This window comes from Ambystoma mexicanum, chromosome 5q (genome assembly GCF_040938575.1).
Source record: "Ambystoma mexicanum isolate Mex_15411 chromosome 5q, UKY_AmexF1_1, whole genome shotgun sequence".
Classification (NCBI taxonomy): Eukaryota; Metazoa; Chordata; class Amphibia; order Caudata; family Ambystomatidae; genus Ambystoma; species Ambystoma mexicanum.
Window position 1 is genome coordinate 505099264 of NC_090933.1, and position 23896 is coordinate 505123159.

A 23896-nucleotide genomic window follows, 5' to 3' on the forward strand; every position below is an offset into this window, starting at 1 on the left:
GCTCTCTCTTGCTCCACGGATACTGTCACTCGGAACTTTGTACGGATTTTTGGTACTCTTTTGCTACGCTCAACGGATTGATTTTGGATTATCCCTTTCTGGCTTTTGATCTTCCGACCATAGACTACGTGACCAGTTCCAAGTTCCCTTCGGCTACGGAAGGGCTACAGGCACCAGCCGGTACCTACCATCTAGAACACGGCTGTCCGGATCTTTGACGCTCCCTCGCATCTGACCCTAGGCACCCTAGCTCCATCCCGCTAGATTTAGGTAAGAAAGTTATTGCACACTCTTTCATATCAAAGTACTGTGTTTGCCTGTGCTAACCCTAACTTCCTTTTAACAGCCTCTGGGATCCTCGGCGTCATCCGATCCAGTGAATCAACAAACCACCTGTGGCCTCAAAGCTCGCACAGGGAGTTCCTTTACTTTTTCCTGTGGGTGATTTGTGGACAGAGGCCCCTTTATTCTTCACTACGCGGCAAGTCACGACAGACTGTGAAGCTGTTGCGTTGTGATGAGTATGGAGCCTGCAGCTGAGGATCCCGTGGCTGCCTTGGTACAGGCACACACATTGCTAAGGGCGGATATGGGTGCAGCCACTGCTGCGATACACCAGAGGCTAGATTTGATCCAAAGTACACAACACCCTCTGCCTGAAGATGCTGAGTTCGGAGAGGCCGCTGCCGCGGCTCAAACCCCACCTGTTCAGCCTATTGTTCCTCAGCCCCCTATTGTCCCTACAACACCTCAGTTGCCAGTACTCATGCCCACGTCATTTCCCTTGGCCGCCTCTGAAAGGTTCCACGGTGATCCTAGAAAGTTTCGTACATTCATAAACCAATGCAAACTACACTTCCTTTGCAGACCTCAGGCTTTCCCCGATGCCACCACAAAAGCGGCATTCACTTTGTCTCATTTGGCCGGCACTGCGGCAGCATGGGCTAACCCTCTGTTGGAAAGTAATAATCCTGTTCTATACGAGTTTGAACTGCTGATCACAGAAATGTCTCGTGTGTTTGATACATGCCACAAAGCACAGTCCCGAGACCTCGAGTTGTTAGATCTGACTCAAGGAAAGGGATCCCTCATAGAATACATTGCTCGTTTCAATCAACTAACTGCTGAAACGTCATGGCCTGAACAAAAAAAGGCAGTTGTCTTCTATAGAGGGCTCAACAACACCATGAAAGACGCTATGGATGTCATCCCTTCCTTGCCCACGACTCATACCGATTTAGTGGATCTCGCGTTACAAATCGACGCAAGGCGTTCCGAACGTCGTTTTGAAACAGGAGTTCTCAATACCAATTTGCCTTCCTCCTCCTCTGACACAGGCGTCGAGCCCATGCAGATAGGCGGTATTCGCAGCCCTATCACACAAGTAGAGAGAGACCGCAGAAGAACTGACAATGCTTGTTTCTATTGCGGCCTGAATGGCCATTTTGTAAAGTCATGTCCTAAACGCCCTAAGCTCAAGAATCCGGTTTTTCAGAATGCTCGACCCTAGATCCGGGGGCTGGCTCGAGCAATACTTCCCTTTCCCCGGACAGGTACCCCAACTTTGGTAGGATTAGACCAGTGTTAGTGCAAGCCACGATAAAACCAACACCCGATATTGTTCATGCTGTCTCAATTTATTTAGACTCAGGTGCCACGGGCAACTATATTGACATTAAACTGGCTGGGTCCTTAAATTTACCTCTGATTACCAAGGAGCATCCAGAGCCGGTACAGGCGGTGGATGGCACAGCACTGATTTCAGGCCCAAGCAAGCAACAGACTGCCCCAGTCACTCTAACTATTCAGAACACGCATCAGGAAGTTATCTCATTCGACCTGATTACTATGCCACAGTTTGGGATCATATTGGGTCTCCCATGGTTGCATCTACACAACCCTTTCATTGATTGGAAGTTTGGGCGGGTTCATTTCGAATCTGAAACATGTCAGAACTTTTGTCTCATTTCACCTGACAACACTGTATCACCCCCACGAGCCCTAGGGGCCATAGCACAACTCACACTACACGAAGATGCTACTATGGCCATAGAGCCTCATGTGGTGGGGGCTGTTGCCACTGGTTTTCCTACAGAATAAGAGGATTTCCATGAAGTCTTTGATAAGGGTTCCTCGGAGGTACTCCCGCCACATTGTTCCTACGACTGCCCCAGCGACTTGCTTCCTGATTCTGTGATTCCCTCAGGTCGTATCTATTCTTTGTCTCCCTCGGAAGAACAAGCTTTAAAGGAATACATACAGGTAGCCTTGAAAGTCGGTCATATACGTCCCTCCACCTCACCGGCGGCTAGCCCTATTTTTTTTGTCCCCAAGAAAGAGGGCGATCTACGTCCTTGTGTGGACTACCGTTGACTAAATTCCATTACCATCAAGAATCGTTATCCGATTCCTTTGATTACCCCATTATTGGACAGGTTAAGCCATGCCTCCATCTTCACAAAACTTGACCTCCGCGGGGCCTATAATCTGGTCAGAATTCGCTCCGGAGACGAGTGGAAGACGGCCTTCTGCACTCGCTACGGATTGTTTAAATATGTGGTCATGCCCTTCGGGCTTTGTAACGCCCCTGCTACCTTCCAACGTTTCATGAATGAGATCTTTCACGATTTGTTGGATGTGTGTGTAGCAGTATACTTGGATGACATCTTGATATACTCACAGAACATAAAGGACCACATATCACATGTCCGTGAGATACTGTCCCGTCTCCGCCAACACTCACTCTATGCCAAACCCGAGAAGTGTCAGTTCCACACTGAAAGTGTGGAATTTCTGGGTTTCCATATCACCCCTGGGGGTCTGGCAATGAACCAGTCCAAGGTCCGTGCTGTCTTGGATTGGCCTAAACCCTGTAACATTAAGGCCCTGCAGTCTTTCCTTGGTTCTCAAATTTCTACAGGCGCTTCATCCAGGATTTCTCATCCCTTGTAGCCCCTCTCACTGCCCTGACCAGTCCCAAGTCCCCTTTTGTATGGTTACAGGAACACCAAGCCGCTTTTGACGCCCTGAAATTAGCATTTACCACAGCTCCCGTCCTGAAGCACCCAGACCCTGAACTCCCGTTCATTGTGGAGGCTGATGCTTCTTCCTTTGCCCTTGGTGCGGTTTTGTCCCAACCCTGTCCTTCCTCGGGTCAGTTACACCCGATTGCGTTTCATTCTCGAAAGTTCTCTGCTACAGAGTTGCACTACACCGTCACGGAGAAGGAGCTGTTGGCCATCAAGGATGCCTTCCAGGTTTGGCGGCATCATCTGTTGGGGGCAAGGCACACTGTCACTGTGTTCACCGACCACCGTAATCTTCAGGATTTGGCCTCACTAAAGTGTATTAACAGTCGGCAGGTGCGGTGGCATTTGTTCTTTGCAGCCTTTGACTTTCAGATCAAACATAGGTCCGGTTTGTCCCATGGGAAGGCGGACGTGTTGTCCCGCTCTCCGGGTGGGGTATCCTTGCCTGTTTTCCCGGAAAATCTGTTAGACCAGCATGTCATTTGTATTTGCACCCCTCCTCTGCCTTTGTTGGATTCCATTCGCAAATGGGTTTCACTACATCCTGATCAGGTTACTAAGTGGGATCGGTGTTTCATGACGGGCTACCGTATATCCAAAACAGATTGTGGTTACCAACGACCGACGCTCGTAATCTTGCTTTGGAGTGGTCCCACGATAGCGCCATCAATGGTCATCCCGGACAAAGACGCACGTTGGACCTCCTCAGACGTTGGTGTTGGTGGCCCTCCATGAAACACGACGTAGAAGGTTATGTTAACACCTGTGCAATATGCACCCAGTGTAAACATCGCAGAGGGCGCCCGCTGGGGCTTTTTCTTCCTTCACCTATACCCCCCAGGCCCTGGCACATGGTATCCATGGATTTCGTAACAGATCTACCCCGAACCAAGGGATTCGATACCATTTGGGTAGTAGTCGACTCCTTTTCCAAAATGGCTCGATTCATTCCCTGTTCCGGTATCCCTTCAGCCCCGGCCTTGGCCGACCTTTTCTTCAAATCGGTCTTTTGTCTCTTTGGGTTACCCACAGTTATCATCTCAGATAGGGGTCCGCAGTTCACTTCTCGTTTCTGGCGAGCACTCACGGTCCTTCTAGGCATCGATTCCCGTTTCTCTTCCGCATATCATCCAGAAATGGACGGTCAGACTGAGAGGGTGAACCAAGCCATGGAGCAGTATTTGCGTTGTCTAGTGTTGCAACACCAACAGTCCTGGCTGAGTTTGCTACACCTCGCTGAGTTCTCCTACAATAATGCAACGCACTCCTCCACTGGCTCTTCTCCCTTTTATGTTTTGTATGGTCAACACCCTCGCACTTTGCCTATCCCAGATCTTGCACCTTCTGATAACCCGGCTGCTGCTGCCTGTGCCCGCGACTTATCGGTCGTTCATGCTCAAACCCTTACTCACCTTCGGGAGGCCCAGGAGTCTACGAAGGCTGCAGCGGATCAGAAGAGGGCAGTGGCACCTTCCTATGTTGTGGGGGACAGGGTTTGGCTCTCTTCTCGCCATCTCAAGCTTCCTGGTTGTCGCAAATTACTCCCTCGCTTTGTGGGTCCATATAGGATTTCCGCTGTAATAAACCCTTTGGCTTATCGCCTCTCAGTCCCTGCCTCCTGGCGCTTGCACCCTGTTTTTCACACCTCTTTGCTGAAACCTTGCCCGGCTCCTACCCGTCTCCGGTCTATGCCTGGTCCTGTTTCAGTGGGGGACTCGATGGAATACGAGGTTTCGGGTATATTGGGTTCCCGTATGGTTCGGGGTGGTCTCCAGTACCTTGTGGATTGGGTAGGTTTTGGCCCTGAAGAGCGTTGTTGGGTCCGTGCGAGTGATGTCCATGCCCCTAGGCTTGTTTCACGTTTTCACCGGGATCATCCTTCTTGCCCACGTTGTCGTGGGCCATTGAGGGGGGGCTCTGTCATGCACAACAAATCAGTTGCACAACCAGCACAGCCACGCACCATATTGCTTGACACCCCGACACACACTGCTAGACTCCCCGGGTCACAGTCCGCCTCCCAAGTCATCACTTCACCTATGGTGCGAGGGAGTCGTCATCACTTGCGGTTTCGGGCCGTGCGCAGAGGCCGGCCCGGTTTGTTGCCTCGTTTTCATTGGCAACTCCCGTGGAGGCTGCATTCGGGCTTGAGCACCCGATCACGGTTACTTCCTAGGTTCGTGACGGTTTCCCGATCACGTGGTCAAGTTCCCGCTCACGTGACTGGGAGCCGACGCACGTAAAACCCGGGAAGTTCGAGTGGCTCACCGCTTCACAGCTGTTTCATAACTCTGTTTGGCGCTTTCAGGATTTTCGTTGTTTGCTTCATCGGATTTTGGACTCAGGCTTACGAACCACGGATTTGCTCTCTCTTGCTCCACGGATACTGTCATTTGGAACTTTGTACGGATTTTTGGTACTCTTTTGCTACGCTCAACAGATTGATTTTGGATTATCCCTTTCTGGCTTTTGATCTTCCGGCCATAGACTACGTGACCAGTTCCAAGTTCCCTTCGGCTACGGAAGGGCTACAGGCACCAGCCGGTACCTACCATCTAGAACACGGCTGTCCGGATCTTTGACGCTCCCTCGCATCTGACCCTAGGTACCCTAGCTCCATCCCGCTAAATTTAGGAAAGAAAGTTATTGCACACTCTTTCATATCAAAGTACTGTGTTTGCCTGTGCTAACCCTAACTTCCTTTTAACAGCCTCTGGGATCCTCGGCGTCATCAGATCCAGTGAATCATCAAACCACCTGTGGCCTCAAAGCTCGCACAGGGAGTTCCTTTACTTTTTCCTGTGGGTGATTTGTGGACAGAGGCCCCTTTATTCTTCACTACGCGGCAAGTCACGACAAAAATACATTTAACAAATACATTTTAAAATGAAAAAAAAAACAAAGCAAGACTAAGACCCACATTCGGAAATATGACAATGTCCGACATCAGAATGGAAACAGACATGCCCCATCACCATTTCAGCTTAAAGGACACTTTGAGCAAACAAATTCTGTTAATTTCATTTAAAAGCAAACAGCTCGCAATTACACGAGGGAGAGCGTTCCACAGACAACACCCTAGAACTTTAAGGGATGTACCAAGCATCAGGCTTTCTGAAAGGTTCTGACTTCCAGCACTCAGTGGACATATTGTTGGGTATTTTCAAAATTGGTGTCAAAGCCGTACTTGGATTTGGTGCCCTACCGAGAGCCAACCAACAAAGAGGATAGAAAGGGACAGAGTCTGACATTTTTCCACCTGGAGAATAATATGCAAGGTCCGACTTTGGACCGCTTGAAGTTTGTAGAGTACATTTTTTGAATACCTAAATAGAGAGGCCTGCCGTGCTGTACCCTAGATAGATCTACTGCTTGAACTAGCATTTGACAATGGGATTCAGACACAAATCCAGAACTGTTAAATGTTGAAAGTAAAAATATCTATTTAGTCATAGCTTTAAAAGAATTGTGCATAAGAACATAGGAATTCAACAGTCTATAAAATAACCACAAACAAATAAAATGCAACTATTACTACAATAAGATTCAAATTCATAGCGCAAATCTGTAATAATGTTTTGTGAAGTAATGGTGTAACTCAATTTGACCTATATTTACTATAGATTGCAAATGTGATTGGCTATCTGCATCATCATCATCAAAATGGACTCTTAGTAATTTCAAGAGTAGGGAACCATCATTGTTGCATACAATTATACATAACATCGACCGGTTTGTAAATGACTGTGATCCCCTTTAGCTTTATCAAGTTCACATAACACATTAAATATCCGTCTTACTTTGCTACAATGCCTGCATAGTTCCATAAAGAGGATTACTTTCTTTCAACTTTATTTCCATATTTCCAGGTGCACGAGCTGAAGTCATCATCTCTCATCTCTTCCTACTCCTCAACTCATCAATTTGCTCCTCTGCTTTCTATTTTCGAGTCTGCCATCCATACTCGATTTGCTTCCTCCTTGCACCTCTGTTTACTCTTCGCTCCGTTCACTTACTTGGCTGACTCTTGATAATCGTATTAGCTCACTTTCTTACCACAGTGTAGAAAAGCACACATGGGGCCTAATTAGAAGATCGGCAGCAACCCGCTGGTGCCACTGGTGGGTTACCGCTGACCCCGAAACACTGAATCCGCCACCTGACTTCCCAGTGCCACTAGGACATCACAAGTCCCGACGGTGCGGGAAGGCAAGCGGGGGATTCGCCAAGCACCGGCACCGTTGCGAACAGTGCTTCCATGTCAACTCTGCCTACCGAGGCCGCTGCGCGCACGGCAGGCAGACTTGTAGTGTGGCGGTCCAGAAACAAGCTTACCAGCACCCTTATTTCCAGAACACCACATTCGTAATGAGGCCCACAAAAGTCTTGTTCCACTCCATCTTTCTTCTCAACTATCATTTCATATTCCCTCCAGTCTCTTTGTACTACTAATCAGTTCTTTCTCTCTGTCCCAAAGCCTCCCTGTGCACAATCTTGTTTCCTTTCTTACTCCTTATTGGTCCCTAAGCTCTGGAACTCTTCCACTTGTCGTGCTTGCTTAGTTCTGACCTGTAGCACTTGATCTGGCTTTCTCTCCATTATATGTTTTCTCTCTGTATTACATGATTTTGGACTGCATTTGTCTGTGCAGCACTTTGGCGAAAGCACTAAAATGCAAAACACAAATATGCACATGCTGAAAACTAGTTTAAGAAATCAAACCATAAAATGAAGGCTATAAGAGACATTGGGGGTCATTACGACTCTGGTGGTCCTGTAACAACGGTGCCGGTAGGCTTACCAGTACTGCCGCCATTAAGGTACATGAGGTACCCAGCACTCTAAGATGGCCGATAGCCTACTGCCTACAATGCCTGCCTTCGAATCCAGGCCCTTGCTGTGAGCTGATTGGTCCCCGGGCCCATATCCTTTCCCATTGGTCACCGGCAGGCGAAGCCGGCCCACTCCCTCCAAGGCCCACGGAGGCAAGGCTAGCTCCTGTTTTGAGCCTGTTTTGCCGTGGTTGCCGTATGCAATCCCCCCTGGCTCCTGCACAGCTTATCACCAAGGTAACACCACCTCCTTCTATGTAAGGCACTCATGTTTACCTACCATTCACTGCTGCCATGATCTGCACATAGGTGCAAGCATGTTCGCAAAAACTTGTGACTACTTCTGTTAACTTAACTGTCTTTGCCATATTAACTGTATGTGAGCCCCCTGCCACAGTGCACACTGTGCTTCTGCCTCATCTTGTCGGCACCTGGCTTAAAGAACATCACAATGAAGTCAGCCGCAGGCACGTTCCCTTCCACCCTACAATTCTGACACTAACTGCCATAATTACTGACCTTTGTTTGATTAATATGTCATAGCACCTCTCGAGGTATCTCTACTGCCATATGGGGGAAGATAACTGCCTAACTGGTCATATTGTAACGCTTGTCTATATTGTACTCCTTTCTATTCTGTTATGCTTATCATGCAATGCTATTTTGACTGCACTGCTTTCTTTACATTTAAAACCTGCCATTGAATGGCCTCATCGTAACCCTTGATTTAAGGTCGCTGCTGCCTTGCTAGTACTCGTTGGTGAGCCTGTAACTCTCAAATTCTGCCCACATTACCAGCTAAATTGAATTTACCCATTGTTGCATTTTACCTAGCTTTGCCTATCTAGGTTGTGTTACATTACCAGCTAAATTGAATTTACCCATTGTTGCATTTTACCTAGCTTTGCCTATCTAGGTTGTGTTACATTACCAGCTAAATTGAATTTACCCATTGTTGCATTTTACCTAGCTTCGCCTATCTACCCAGGCAGATTAGCCGAATTTGCATCTGAGTTATCGATTGCATCTTGCACATGTACCTACCCAGTCAGATTAGCTGAATTTGCCTCGGAGTTATTGACTGCACTCTGCACATGTACCCCCCCAGCAAACCATACCCGGACTGCCACTTCCTGGCCGATCCCACCTGTGCCCAGGGCAGAACCCCTTCCTGGCCGATCCCACCTGTGCCCAGGGCAGAACTGCCAGTGCACGCCCACCTCAGCGCATACACGGTTAGGACACCTGGATCACGCTATGCGGCCATTGCCACCTGCTAGCCACCTCATTCTTGCTACCTTCGTAGGATTCTTCGTGGCCACATTGCCCTATCCCCCCACTCCCGGTACCACTAAGACCGACCCTCGTCACTCTACCCTACACTCTCCCATAATGCCCACTAGTAACCCATACCTCAATGACCCTGCCCTATGGCTCCAACATTTCGCTACCAAACCTACTCCCAATCAACCGTGCACGCTCCAAGTCAGGAATCTTAGACTTGGATCCAGAATGCCCTGTGCCCCTCGCACCTCTGGCACTCAGCACACTCATAATATCAATACTACACAGAAGTTACCACCACCCCTTTGCACCAGTTCCGCCAAAGAACTCAAGGGTGCCCTCATCACCGCTAGATCCATCACGGCCCACGCATTGGACATTTCCAACCTCATCACCACTCAAAACCTCGATTTCATAGCCATTACTGAAACCTGGTTACACGCAGCCTCTGGCCTACTCCTTGCCCTTGCCATCCCTAACGGCTACTCTATCATTAGAGCGGACCGTCAATCAACTTCCAAAGGAGGTGGAGTTGCATTCATTCACAGAAATAACATTACACTCAGAATCATCCCCAATGCTGAGCTCTGCTGTGCAGAATCCCTCTCGGTGAAACTCACCCTATCCCCAACAAACACTGCTACTCTCCACCTTATCTATAGACCTCCTGGACCACGAGGCTCCTTCATAGACGACATCACGGCCATCTTGACCGCCAATACCAAACCCAACTCTCAGGTATTGCTTCTAGGTGACCTTAACTTGGGCCTGTTCGACACCAAGGATCACTTGGCCTCTGAGGTCGCTACCACATTAGTTAACTTAGGCTTCCAACAACGCATTGACAAACCTACCCATACTAAGGGCAGGACGCTGACCTTAATTGCAACACATCCATAACTTCTAACTATGCTTGTGCCTGGTCTGACCATCACATCATCATATTCCACCTACCAGCGACCAACCCTCTCACTACTCCCACGATAGCTCCAGCCATTCCCACAAGGAATAAAAAAGACATCACCAAAGATAAACTGCTCCCACTCATCCTTCCCATCTTGAATAAATGCGTGTCCCGACATAACAACCCCACAGTCTTAGTAGATATCTTCAACCAAACACTGCTTAAAGCCATTGACAAAATAGCACCACTCAAACTACGGAAAGCTAAACAGCAAACCCACTTGAACTCTTGGTTCACCCCGCAGTTAAGACCTTTACGCAAAGAAAAACGTAAGGCTGAATCACTCTGGAAGAGCCACCCTTGTGACTAACAAAGATCGCTTTATCATCACCACCCACAATTATAAAGAAGCGATTCCACAAGCTAAAAGGGAGACATACAACCAACGTATCTTACAAGCGGAATCTAATACTAAGGAATTATTTAAAATCCTTACAGAATTGGAATCCCCATCCCCTGCACCTGACACCTGCATTAAAGACAGTAAATGGTGTAACAACATCCAAAACGCTCTCCTCAACAAAATCACTACCCTGCAATTGAAAATTAACGCCAAACAAACTACCTTACTCACCAACCCCACCACTAAACCCTCTAATACTCCGACGGCCTCTTTCACTCACACCCCCTTTAGCTTCACCACACTCACCATCATTGAGGTCGAAAACATAATTCGCAACTTAAAACCCTCTAACTGCCAAGGTGACTCTTGCCCAGCATCTGTCATTAAGGAAGCAGCACATGACCTCGCTCCTTTTATAACCACCTTCATTAACTCTTCATTCCTAACTGGTACGGTACCCAACAACTTAAAGGACGCGTGGGTTATCCCCCTCCTAAAAAAAATGACTCTAGACCCTGAAATACCAACTAACTACAGACCGATTACCACCGTACCGTTCCTACACAAAATACTGGATAGAGCAGCATACCTGCAGATTCAGAACTACTTAGAGACCAATAACCTCCTTGGCTCAAGACAATCTGGCTTCAGACCTAAGCACGGGACTGAGACAGCATTACTTGATCTCAAAACCCAAATTGAGGACCTTAAAGACAACGGTAAACTAGCCCTTCTACTACTTCTGGACCTATCAGCTGCTTTTGATTTGGTCAATCACCAAATACTTTGTCGGCACCTGAAGTCAGCGGCCCATTTCTCTGACAACGCTTCCAACTGGATTAGGTCATTCCTTGACAACAGGCACATGAGAGTTTTCTCCCCTACTGCATCGGCCGATCCCTCACCAGTCCCGTGTGGAGTCCCGCAAGGATCTTGTGTCTCCCCAACCCTCTACAATGTCTTCACCAAACCTCTATTTGATGTGCTTGACTATCTGGGTGTCACCTACACGAACTACGCCGCCGATGACACCCAGATACTCATACCCATCACTGGTGATTATATTGCTCACTCTAAAGCCCTTAATGACATTTACCTTGTTATACAAGCCTCGATGGCCCAGCACAAATTGTGCCTCAACGATGACAAGACTGAGCTTCTCATCTTAGGCACGCAACAGAGACTTAACAAACTGAGTCCCCTGTTCCGCTCCTTTAACATTGACGGTAATCTGATTAAAGTATCTAAAGACACCAAAACTTTGGGTATATACATCGACGCCTCCTTGACACTAACCAGACAAACCAATGCAGTTGCCGCTGCGTCTGCATACACCTGCAAACTGATCTCGGCCTGCCGCCCTTTCCTTACTGCCCAGAATTGCATCACCTTGGCTAGGACCCTGGTTATGTCCAAACTGGACTACTGCAATGCACTGTACCAAGGCACTAACCAGGGTAATCTCAACAAACTGCAGACGACCCAAAACAATGCCATTAGAGCAGCCCTTAACATCCCCCGATCAGCCCACATCTCAGATACCAGGAAGAACCTTAACTGGCTCTCAGTTACCCAAAGGATCTCTCTGAAAACACTGGCCGTCACATACAAATGTGTTAACCACCAGGCCCCCTCCCACCTAGCCTCGCGATTCACTCAATATACTCCAGCACGTGCACTCAGATCTGCACAAACCAAAGGTCTTGCGATCCCTAGATTCAAGCTTCGTTCTGCTGGGGGCTCTAGCTTCCCTGTCCTGGCAGCCAAGCTTTGGAACACCGTACCACTCTTGATTAGAACGCTACCTTCCTTTAACCAATTCAAACACAAAGCCAAGCTTTGGTTAGCAACATCCCATTAACAACCGCTCTCCTATCTGGACGGGTCTTCTGAATATTGCCTTGATTCGTAACGTCATCTGTAGACTCTGTGTACCTGTTGTGACTTTTATGATGATATGACTACTATGATATGCCTACTATTGTAATGTAATGTTCCACTACCAGTAATGTAATGTTCTACTAAGATATGCGCCCGGTTGCCCTTGGGCCTGGTCTGCGCTATACAAATAAAACAAATACAAAAATACAAATACCGTTGTTACCGGACTGGCAGAGTACAAGTTTGTGGGCTGGATGCCCTCCCGCCCACCAGGTCTGACCTGGCTGGCGGAATGGCACCCGCTCACAGATTTTCACGGTAGCACCGGCACCATTATGAACGTTGCCGGTTCTACCATCATCCCCATTGAGTCATATGGGACTCAAATGGGAATGGCGAATACAATTTTCCCAGCGCCTTCCCGGAACGCCAGGTCGTAATACCACGGTAATTCCAGGAAGCCAGGCGCCGGAAAAATCACAAGTGCGGCGGCCAGCCTGCCGGTTTTACCGGCACAGCTACTGCCGAACTCATAATGAGGCCCATTGTTTCATTCTGAAATACAAAATATCAAAAATTATGCAGTCTCATAATTAGAGTATCGGGAGCCAATTTTAAATTATTTTGTGTATGTTTCCAAGCAGTAATACAGCGAAACTTGCGGAAGTATGTAAAGATGTTTACATACGAAGAACACTTCTCCCAATATCCTAACCTGAAAATGATTTACAATAGGATAGGTACTAACCATCTTTTTAGGTAATGACGTTATGGGCATTGAAAGAGGAAACGGAACTCAGTTTCAATTAGAGAGCAAACAAGGCCATTGATAGACCTGTCTGATGGTGTCCGTGTTGTGGTAAACTCTGGTAAAAGTAATGTATGAGATGTAACGTCATAAACGAAGCGTTCACTTCAGGAAACCTGAAGCAATGGGGTTCAGATAGAGTCATGGAAGAAGAGAATCCTTGCAAATCGGTAACCCACAAATCTGTGTAGGCCCACAGTTTTGGCCATCAAGTTGGCATATTCCCAAATTTCAAATAAATCTTGTACTGCTTCAATATCAGAGACTACATTCATTTCGTTTGGCAAATCAGAAAATGTTATAGCTTTCAACCAGCATTTTACGTGACTACAGCACTTCCACATGTTCCCTCCTGGGGTTTTATTTCATCCCACAGGGAATCTTTGCAAGATGTCAGCTCTTTGCGCCTCTATATGCGCAGCCAAACACAGCACAGGTGTACAGTGGGGTTCAGATGCACATAGATGGCAAGCCTTGGCAATCACAGATCCATATGCATGGCAAGCCTCGGCAATAAGAGAAGCACATAGATGGCAAGCCTCTGCGATCGCAGATGCACATAGATGGCAAGCCTTGGCAACCACAGATGCACATAAATGGCAAGCACAGTGGCACAAAGGTGGCAAGCCTTGGCAATCACAGATGCACATAGATGGCAAGCCTTGGGAATCACAGATGCACATAGATGGCAAGCCTTGGCAACCAGTGGCACAAAGGTGGCAAGCCTTGGCACTCACAGATGCACATAGATGGCAAGCCTTTGACCCCATCTCATTACTACCACTACTCAAAGTCCTGATGTGTTTATGCACCTTGCAATTCTCTCTGGGGTACAGCTCTGGATTCCCCCACTCAACTGACATTTCCATCTTCAGGTGACACTGGTACAGAGCTAATTACTTTCTCATTTATTTGCAACTTTTATTTACTTTCTCATTTCATGCAAACTGTTTTAGCAACAGTTTTCTGCAGGATCTCGTTAAAATGTGGCCTGCTCCCTCATCCCAGTGCACTACCTTATCACTGAAGTCCGGTCTTTGGTTTCATTGTCAATTTGTACACAGTTTTAAGTAGTGCCTTTTTAATATCAATACATACCTCGTAACACCTTCAACTTCTTTTTGGAGATATTTAACTGACACAACTGCTCTCCATTTTTTTGTCTAATTTCAGTTTGGACAACCAGCGCTGTTGCGATGACGAGAATTTAAAGGCGTTCGGGGCATGGTTAGGAATACGATTCAGCCTGTTCATTCCCGACTACCCCCCTCCCTCAAACATTCTTTCAATGCATGGGAGGAGGTCCGGCCATCTAAAAACATACAGTGTCCAAGGCAATAGATCTGACATTTTTCTTTTTTTTCTAGGTTGTAGTGCAGAAGGATGGATCAGGAAATTGGATTCTGTGGATGGGTGGGTTCATGAGTGTGATGGTTTAAAAGGAGAATGGATTTCATTGTGTGAATGGATGTCATTGAGCGGATGTGTGGGTATATTGTGCTGCACAATATCAGCACCGTCTGGCTTTTCTGGGGGATGGACAAGCGAAACAGACTTCCCGGGTAGGGTTGAGACTGGGACAAGCTGCTAGGCTGGTGTGTGGGGACAGGACATCCCAAACTGGGTGGTGTTGGGAGGCAAGGGGACATGCTACCTATGGATGGTGCAAGTAGGTTAGAGGGGCACAAGCAACAGAAAGTTGTTGTATTTGGGAGGACAAGGGGGCGTCCAGTAGAAACAATCGGTTACTGATCAGCAGCAAATTTCATGTCTGTCAACACTTAATCTTGACCTGCGAAGGAGAGTATAGGCATTTTATTGCCATCTGGGTTGACTACTGTGTGGTTTTGCAAAGTTTGAGCAGCAAGCCACAACCTCACTAACAACATAACTTGCTCTCCAATCTTGACTCTTATCTCCCTTCTGTCCTCATTCTCCGTGATCTATCATCTGCTCTTGACACAGTCAACCATGCCATCCTGCTCAATCATCTCCGGGGCAACCTTGGTATTACTGGTCAGGCCCTGGCCTGGTTAACCTTCTTTCTCACTGACTGACCCTCTCGGGTACAACTGGGGTCTTTCCTCTCTGCTATCTCTCGCTCTACTTGTGGTGTTCCCTAGGGTTCTAACCTCCCTCCCCGGCTCTTCAACCACTACCTGACACTTCTTACCAACTGCATCGCTACTTTCTGCTCCAATTTTCAATGTTATGTGGATGACACTCAGCTCTCTTTCCGGCTCCACTCAGCCACCTCACCTTCTTCTCCTATACCAGACTGTCTGGCCGCAATTAGGAATTGTGTGCCTCCAATGATCTCTGCCTTAATGCCAGTAAGACTGAGATCCTCCTCATTGGGTCGTGTTGTGTGTCTCTCCCTCTCTCCCTCCCTCCTGGTGTTATCTTCAATTGCACACTCTACTTTGCTCCTCAAATCTCTGACATCTCTAAGAAGTCAAACCATCAGCTGCACCTCCCCAGAGGTATTCTTCCTTTTCTCACTTTCTCCCAGAAGCTCACTGTCTCCAGAGCTCTGGTCCTCTCTAGGCTGTACTATTACAACAGCCTCTTTCTAAATCTTCCTGCGTCTACTCTTCAACCTTTACAACTTATCCAGAAAAGGACTGCAACACTTGTCCTTGGCCTCAAACCCAGCGATCGTAGCTCTCCAGCTCTGAAATCTCTTCACTGTCTCCCTGTGGCTGCAAGAATCAACTTCAAGACCCTCTGCATCATCCACAAGGCTTTCTGGGGTCTGGGGCCGCTCTACCTCCAAAATTCTCTTCCAAAACATCTTCCTTCTCGAACACTCCGCTCAGCCACCTCCAACTCTGAGGGTCAGACACTTCTCCAAGCAGAGAGTTGGGGGAACAGCCTCCCTGCCCCTCTCAAACCTGAACAGAACCACCACTGGTTCCGGAAGAAACTCAAGACCGTCCTTTTTACTTCCGCTTTCTCTCTTCCTCTCCCCTACTGATGCACTCGACTGCTCCACAAGGCTTTCTGGGGCCTGGGGCCGCTCTACCTCCAACATTCTCTTCCAAAACATCTTCCTTCTCGAACACTCCGCTCATCCACCTCCAACTCTGAGGGTCAGACACTTCTCCAAGCAGAGAGTTGGGGGAACAGCCTCCCTGCCCCTCTCAAACCTGAACAGAACCACCACTGGTTCCGGAAGAAACTCAAGACCGTCCTTTTTACTTCCGCTTTCTCTCTTCCTCTCCCCTACTGATGCACCCGACTGCTCCACGCACTGGTCACCCTCTGAACTTGGGCCAAGGCTCCTGCATGTGCAGTTGCCCTCACACTCCCACCGGCCTCCCAAGCACTTATGAGTCTGTATCTGCCACCCTACAGTCCCTTCTCTCTGCACTTATGAGCCACCCGCTGGCTGCACTTGTGAGTTAACTGCACTTACCCCTATCCCTCACCCCTGGCACTTCCCCCTTCGCCTTCCCCTCACCCCTGGTACTTCTCCCCTTCCCTCTTCCCTGCACTTGCGCTATCTGAATAACATAAGGCCTAGTAAGATTATTTGTCCTCCCTTTGCTTCAACCTCCTTGTTTTGTCGCACCTAGAAACACGTGTGTACAGGTGTGTTATGTATGCCAAATCATATCCCTGTAGTCTGGCCATTGTCTCCTTATCACCAGATCTACCTTCCCTCGAGTAATCGGTGTGGTGTCGGTCAAGGTGTCCCCTGTATGCACCTCCGCACCTGCCTGGTATTGGTGAGCAGGCAACGGTGACGCAGCCAGCCTCACAGGTGCTGGGGGGGGCCAAGCACCATGATGGTGTGCCAGGGTCACCCGACTTACTGGTGTTGCAGGGTAGGAGCCTGTGAGGACACAGCCTGGGTGCCACGGCACCTTGGATGCCGGCAGCATTTTAGACAGTGGGTGCCTGGGCTGGACCCAGGGCACCAGGCTGGTCCGGGGGGGCTGGAGGGGCGAGACCAGCAGGATCCTGCAGGAACTTGATCACACGGTATGGACCTGCAGGCCAGGGCCGCTAGACTAATCACAGGGTGTAGACTTGCAGGCCCAAAGTGAGAGACTGAGACAACAGGAGTTGCATGATTGGAGGCTGCAGCCGTTCTGTTGCACGTGCCTACAGGGGCGGCTTTTATTAGCTTGGGCCATGGCAGTCATGGCCCATCTTAAAAGGGAAATACACTTGGGAGGGACACATTTGACAGCATATCACTGCCTCTGACAGGGTGGGCTACATATATATTTCTTGACCAGCCCGCAAGAATCGGGTAGAGTCCTCACTCCAGAGACCTCAAGATGAAAAGGCAAAACACGGTGGCCGATAAACATGTGATCAAGCACCAGGCGGTAGTGGAAACATGCAGTGTTTTTTTTACTCTGCCTCCCCGAGGCTTGAGATCTAAAAAAATATATGTTTTTCAAACCACTGTGTTTTTCCTTTCCATCTTGAGGTCTCTGGAGTACGGTCTCTATCCGCTTTGTGCGGGCTTGTCGAGTCATATTTAACGTGGAAGGGTGTACCACGGGCGACCAGCAACCATTTACAGCGCACAGATTTATGACCCCTTGTTATTGGACATGCAGGGTTGTTACTAGGTCTGTAAAATATCTGGGACTACGCTAATGTCGGGACTGTCAGGACTCAGGGCTAGCTAGCCTTTTGGTTGTAGCCCCCGAGATTATATCTGGGGCTACAACCAAAAGACCCAGGGCGATAGCAAGGCCTCTGTGGACATGTCTATATCTACATAAACACACACACAGGTGCAATAGAGAAAGTCAACTTTAATTTTATGCAGTGGTCGAAGGTGCTCCTCTATTCCCAAGTATTCCTGACACAAACCTGTTGATATTGAACAACGGAGTACCAGGTCCCCTTCCACCAAGTGCACGCAAAATGGAGAGCGGGTGTCCTGTGCTGGCCACTTGTGTTTCAAGAGTTGAAAAACCTTGAAATGTGAAGCTGTAAATAGATGATGGCCAGCCCTGTGCTCCCGCCACATGATATGGAGTAAGTATATGGACTCTCCAAACAAGAGATCTGAAACAGGGATCCGTTATATGTCCAAGATAAAGAGAAGACCACCAGGTGTAACAGGGCACCGTGAACCCCACTATTCAATGGTCCATCCCTTTCCTAGACTTCAGCTCGCAACCAGTTTATATTCCGTTGCACAGTCTGCCGTTCCTTTTTGTGCTGTTCGCCGGCGAAAAACCGAGGGCTCCAGCACAGGCTCACAGCTATACAGCCTCCTCTGATGTGGGCAGTGTTCTGCCTTGTCCGGTCCCCTACCCCCACTCAGATGCTGAAAGGGGGTGCAATGCTAGGAAATTGTCTCCCCATCTACCAGGGCCAGATTAAAAAAACGTTTTGCACCAACGCAGATGGCAATGCACAGCAAGAATGCGGCCTTAAACCATGCTTAACATTTAAACAATGTAAAAACGGAGACAACTGCACCAATTGGAATGAAGCTGCGGACACGCTCCGCCATTTATTATGTGCCAGAATATGCAAATCACTAATTAGCATAGAAATTGTCCTAATGAGCTGCATGCTAATTAGGGAAGCATATTTATAAACTGCAGGGTATTGAGTAAACCCGTTCTTGCACTACTTGTGCCGTCGTTTCTGCACTATTGTATAAATGGCAGCAAGCTACTAAATCTGACACATTCTGAATAGAGCCATGGCCACAAGTCTGTGCTGTGCGCTGCACCAGGCCCTGCCTTTTACTAAATGCAGGCACTCCCCTCCAGGTTGCAGAGCAAATTGACAGTGTGGCATGTGCTGACATTGCCCTTGTAGGCTTGGCTTACTATAGGTCACTTTGCAGAAGAATTGAAACAAGCTAACCAATTTGTCATGGCCCTTCAATTTCATTGAAGTATGAACTGAGGTCACCGTTAAGAAGGGCCTGCAAAAAAGTGGCACTTCAACAATAACAATTCCCACTGCAGTCTGGTCTTTCCCAGCGCGTATCCAGTCTGAGCTACTTCTTGGGGTGGCACCTCGAGGCTACGAGCCGGTGAGGTTCGCCTTTATCGCTCACTCGTGGAAACGGAGCCCGCGTCTAAGTCTCCTACCACTTCTCAGTTTCCTTCGTGTTGTGAAGGTGAAACCTGCAGTGCTTGTTCTCTATCCCTTTCTTTATTTTTAATAAGTCAGGTGTTCCCCTCCCATCCATCCCTATACCGCGCTCATCCAGGCTTTCATCCGCTCCCTCTTTAACACTGAACTTTTCACAAACATCGAACCGTGTTCCACTGTCTCAGGCCTACCACATTCCTCACAGTTTACTGGTGTGGCTCTTCCCATCTTAAACGTCCAGCCTTGGAAACCTGCATGTCCTATCCTTAGTCGATTCAGAATAGTTTCCTCCCTTCGGGCAAACTCCGTATCCACCCCTAAGGTTTGATCTGGAACTGTGTGATGCTTACACACTGCCAGACGCCCCCTACAGCAGAAAGAAAAATACATCATACAATAGTGGAGTGACAGAACATAGTTTATGATTGGATTCCAAAATACAGTGTCAATACAGATTCATACATTTCATTTGGAAAACTAAAAAAAAGATAAATACAAAAAAATAAGCCTTTTGACAAAGAAACTGAAATCCGGCAAAGGATTGTGGGTATGCGAAATTTCGGTTTCTCACCTTCTTAAACTCCCTTTCGATATTTGACACAGCATGGAGATCCAATACACAATAATTGTGTTTGAGCTCTTTAGTTTTAACAGTTTCGATGCTTTATGTCACCATCTGAACAGTCAAGGAGGAAAGTGAGCTTTCAGAGCAATCTGAACCTTGTCTACTGGAATGGAAGGCCTTGCTGGGCAGAATGAGGCTCTTTGCAAATCCCCAGGAGAGCGGGCCTGCAGGGGCGGAACTTTGGTGAAATCTGCCAGATGCTCCTTACTCCCTATGTTAATAAAGCTTGTGTGGCTTTCACTGCACCTCTCCTTGGGAAGTGAAGTGCTTGGGCTCGCTTGTGTTTACATCTTTGCACAGGATACATGACTGCACCGTGCACGCCAGCAGTTAAGCGCGTGTGCCATTATGTACTTCCAGTAGGTTGACGCACGTCTGTCCCAGTTAATAGCGAACTCACTAGAGATGTATTGTATGCAGCATTTATAACGAATGAAAAAATAACGAGTGTTTTCGATATTTTCATTATTTCATTTCAACGCACCAGGGTTGCATTAGCAACCACTTTGTTAATGTGCCCACAACTTATTTCTGCAAGAGTCCGCCGTTGGTGCTCCATACAAGCTGGAGTTGAATGAAGGCCTCCGGTAACAAAGATCAGCTGTGCGTTAATGTGCTAGCCGGTAAGTGACCCGGCATCCTGGTATGTGTGTAAGCCAAGTACGTGAGAGCTGCTAATTTACTTCAAGCAGGAGGACTGGTAATGGAATGGTTGCTTAACAAGGTTACAGCGCTTTCGGTCACGTCTGAACAGTCGAGGAGGAATGTGGCCAGGCAGAAACATTTTAGCCTTGTCTGCTGGGAGTGGAGGAGTATTTCCGAAAGCTCTTTTCAGAGGTGTTCAATAACACTTCTTGGGGGCGGGGTGGGGGGGACACACAATTCACCTGGGGAGGTCTGCTGAAGAACATTCTGCTTGCCATTGTGGGGACATCTGTCGGCTGCTTGGTGAACTGCAACCTTCAATATCCATGTAATCCCTCCGTGGAGCTGTATCTGCTCTGCACTAGCTAGCTGCCAAGATGAAAGGTTTGGAGGCTGAGTGACCATTCCACAATGGAGCCCAGGAAAAATACTTTTCATTCAACGCTGTTTTATTACTAAAACATTAAAATGGAGCGTAAAAGAGAAAAACACCAGCAATGTAAAAAAAAAAAACATGGAAACAAACAAAGCATGTGCTTTGAAGCATCACTCAACAAAGCTCTCCCCAATAAAGAATTCCACTTGCAGTATAAAAGTGGAAACAATTCAAGTGCAAGCAGCAGGCAACCAAAGGCAGCCTCTTAAATGAGCATTCATCGAATCCCTCCACAATTTAAGCAGCTCCACTGGCCCTTACAAAATGTCTGCGGCTATAAAAGAACTTTGGGCAGGAAGTACTTGCTATGCATGAGGGAGCAGCAGGTGGACACCAGGGTCGCCCTGTTGTGTGTGTCTTCACAAGGCTCCTTCTGCAGCCCGCAGTATGAGGGGTGGGGCAGTGGCCGTTATTATCACCTAGGAGAACCAGCATATGTTTGAACTGTCCCCTGCGAGGCTGAGTGTGAAAGGTTTGGGACCGGAGGGATCCATATTTCCAAATTTTCAGTGGTCGAAGTGTAAAAAAAAACAGAAAATAGTGGTACTATGCTCCCTCTGCCCCACCTGCCTTCTGTGCCTGCCCGCTACCCCCATACTCACCGTCACCCCCTGCCCCCATTCAGATGCCATAGCTGGGTCCTTCCTTGCCTCCACTCCACTGCAACATTGTGTTTTAGAACAGTTCTAGTAAAACTGAAGACAACACAATGATGACACCAATTAGTGTGTCATTGCCCCACTCAGCATGCACCTTCCTGCAGCCTCCCCTTCACCATCCTCCCGTTCGCACCCCTTAAAGAGCATGGCCAGCCACAGACACACCCCTCCCATTGCCCACAGCCATTCATTCGCTGGTCGCGATCAAGCTGGGCGGTTTGGCTGTTTGGGAATGGGTTTCATATCCCAAGCAGCCCGTTGAAATAAATAATTATCTTCCAGCACCTACGAGATAGCGCTGTGCAATGTTGCACTGCCTTGATGTCAACAGGGCTCAGATCCGAGTCCCCGAAGGGGATCAAATACAAAAAAGTATTTTTTAAAACCTTGCCGTCCTGGAACGGTATTGTGGGTCGCATAAAGTAAGGGAACGATGACGGGTTGCCCCGAGAAGGTAACATCGTATCCAGTGATCGAAGTGAGCGGGAACGGTCGGGAGCGGTGTTCCACTACTTTAATTTTTTTCTGTTTACCCTTCCTCTACTTTTTACGACCACATTCACCATTCTGTATAGAGACTGCGTCCATTCTTGTCCTGTGCAAGTGTAAAGTTGTAATAGGGGCCTTAGTTACTAGTTGCTTAGACTATTGCAATGCCCTGGCCGCAACACTCATCACATGTTACACTATGCCCCCACCTCCCCTCTTCCCTGCCGAGACCACTGATCCACTACTTTTTTCGGTACTCCTTCTTCCACTGATCGTATCCTTTAGTCCCCCCCGGGCCCCCACTTTGACCCCTGCATATTTCTCCCAACTGGGTAACACCTCTGATTTCAATCGTGCGCCCCATGGTAGTCATTGAAACCGTCCGCACAGCTCTGTCCTGACATTTGCTACCAGACAGAGTAAATACAGCCAACACTCGATTCAACATTTTATGCCAAACCGCTTTAACACAGACTGAATTTTAATAAATGCGTTTAAGAAAATGTTTAACAATGAAGTTACTTTTCTCGTCTGTCAACTAATACAAATAAATACTGCAACCGCACTTCCAATATTTTAACTTTACATTTGGCTTCAAAATGCAAGTTGAGCGCTGAAAAGGAACCAATAACACAGCTTTGAGTTTGCAGCATCCAAAGAGCTCTTGAGAAGCTTACTTAATAATTGAACAATAATGCACGAGGCAGACTATTCGGGCCTAACCAGCGAAAGATACAAATAACACGCAAAATACCAGCTGCTGTCATGCGCGCCAAAATAACTTTCTGTGCCCAACGCTGAGGCATCCCCGCCTTATGCCGTCTGCCGTTGCTGGAATCGACAAGCAAACCCCGGTTTGCACCATTTACCACCCTGGGCTGGTAGAGGGATGTTTTTCATAAAGTACTTCCATTAGCGTCGCAGCGCCAAATTTCCATAGAAACCTGACAGACTGGGATGGGAAGGACATGTGCTTCGAGGGAGGAAGCGCTTCCCACGCGCCGATTTTCCCAGCAGTGGAGACAGGCGATTGGCAGCCTCCTGCAACCCAACTGTTCGGTAAAGCAGCTTGCTGAGCACGCAGCCTCAGCGCCAATTTATCGGGAGCAGTGGATGAGCTGGGGGGCAGAATGTGCTTCATCTGGTTCGGGCCATTTATCATTGAAATGTTCTGGGGTAGTGCTTTAAGTGGGACGGGGCCAGCCCCAGCAGTCTTCTAAAAGTGGGGTTGAGCCCTGCCAAAAAACATGCTGGCTGGCACTTCTGTTAGTCACTGTAACTTCCTCTGATGACCCCTCAAGCAGGGGGAGGGGGTGGGGGCGCATCAGAGGAAGTTACTGTCCTCAATTCAAGTTATCTTTTATAGTGATACTCCAGACCGACAAAGACGCCTCAGGCTTTGTCCATCAGCAAAGCTTTATAAAAGATGGACTGAATTGTGTACATTTGAAGCAATCTTTTATAAACATAGAAATGTTTTAAGAAGATGGCTTGAAAAAAAAAGTACACAAACCATAAAGGTACGCATACAAATATATAAATGTTACATATTTGTGTGCCCACCATATATGTGTGTGCGTACTTTTTTCCAAGCCATTTTGAAGTACACAAACCAGAGTAGGGCACGCTAACAAATATATAAATGTATGCATTTATATATTTATGTGTGTACCTTACTATGGTTTGTGTACTTTTCACGACATCTTTTATACACATAGAAATAGGTTACATATTTCTATGTTTATAAAACATGGATTGCATACTACACAAACCATGGTAAGGTGCGCAGATAAATATATAAATACTAACATGCATTT

At 47.7% G+C, this 23896-nt stretch overlaps 1 protein-coding gene across 1 annotated transcript in view; it reads right to left on the reverse strand.

Annotated features, from left to right (window-relative positions):
- Positions 1–23896, reverse strand: part of GAREM1 (GRB2 associated regulator of MAPK1 subtype 1) — a 929300-nt gene that overhangs the window by 716852 nt on the left and 188552 nt on the right. The gene's annotated exons all lie outside the window — the stretch shown is intronic.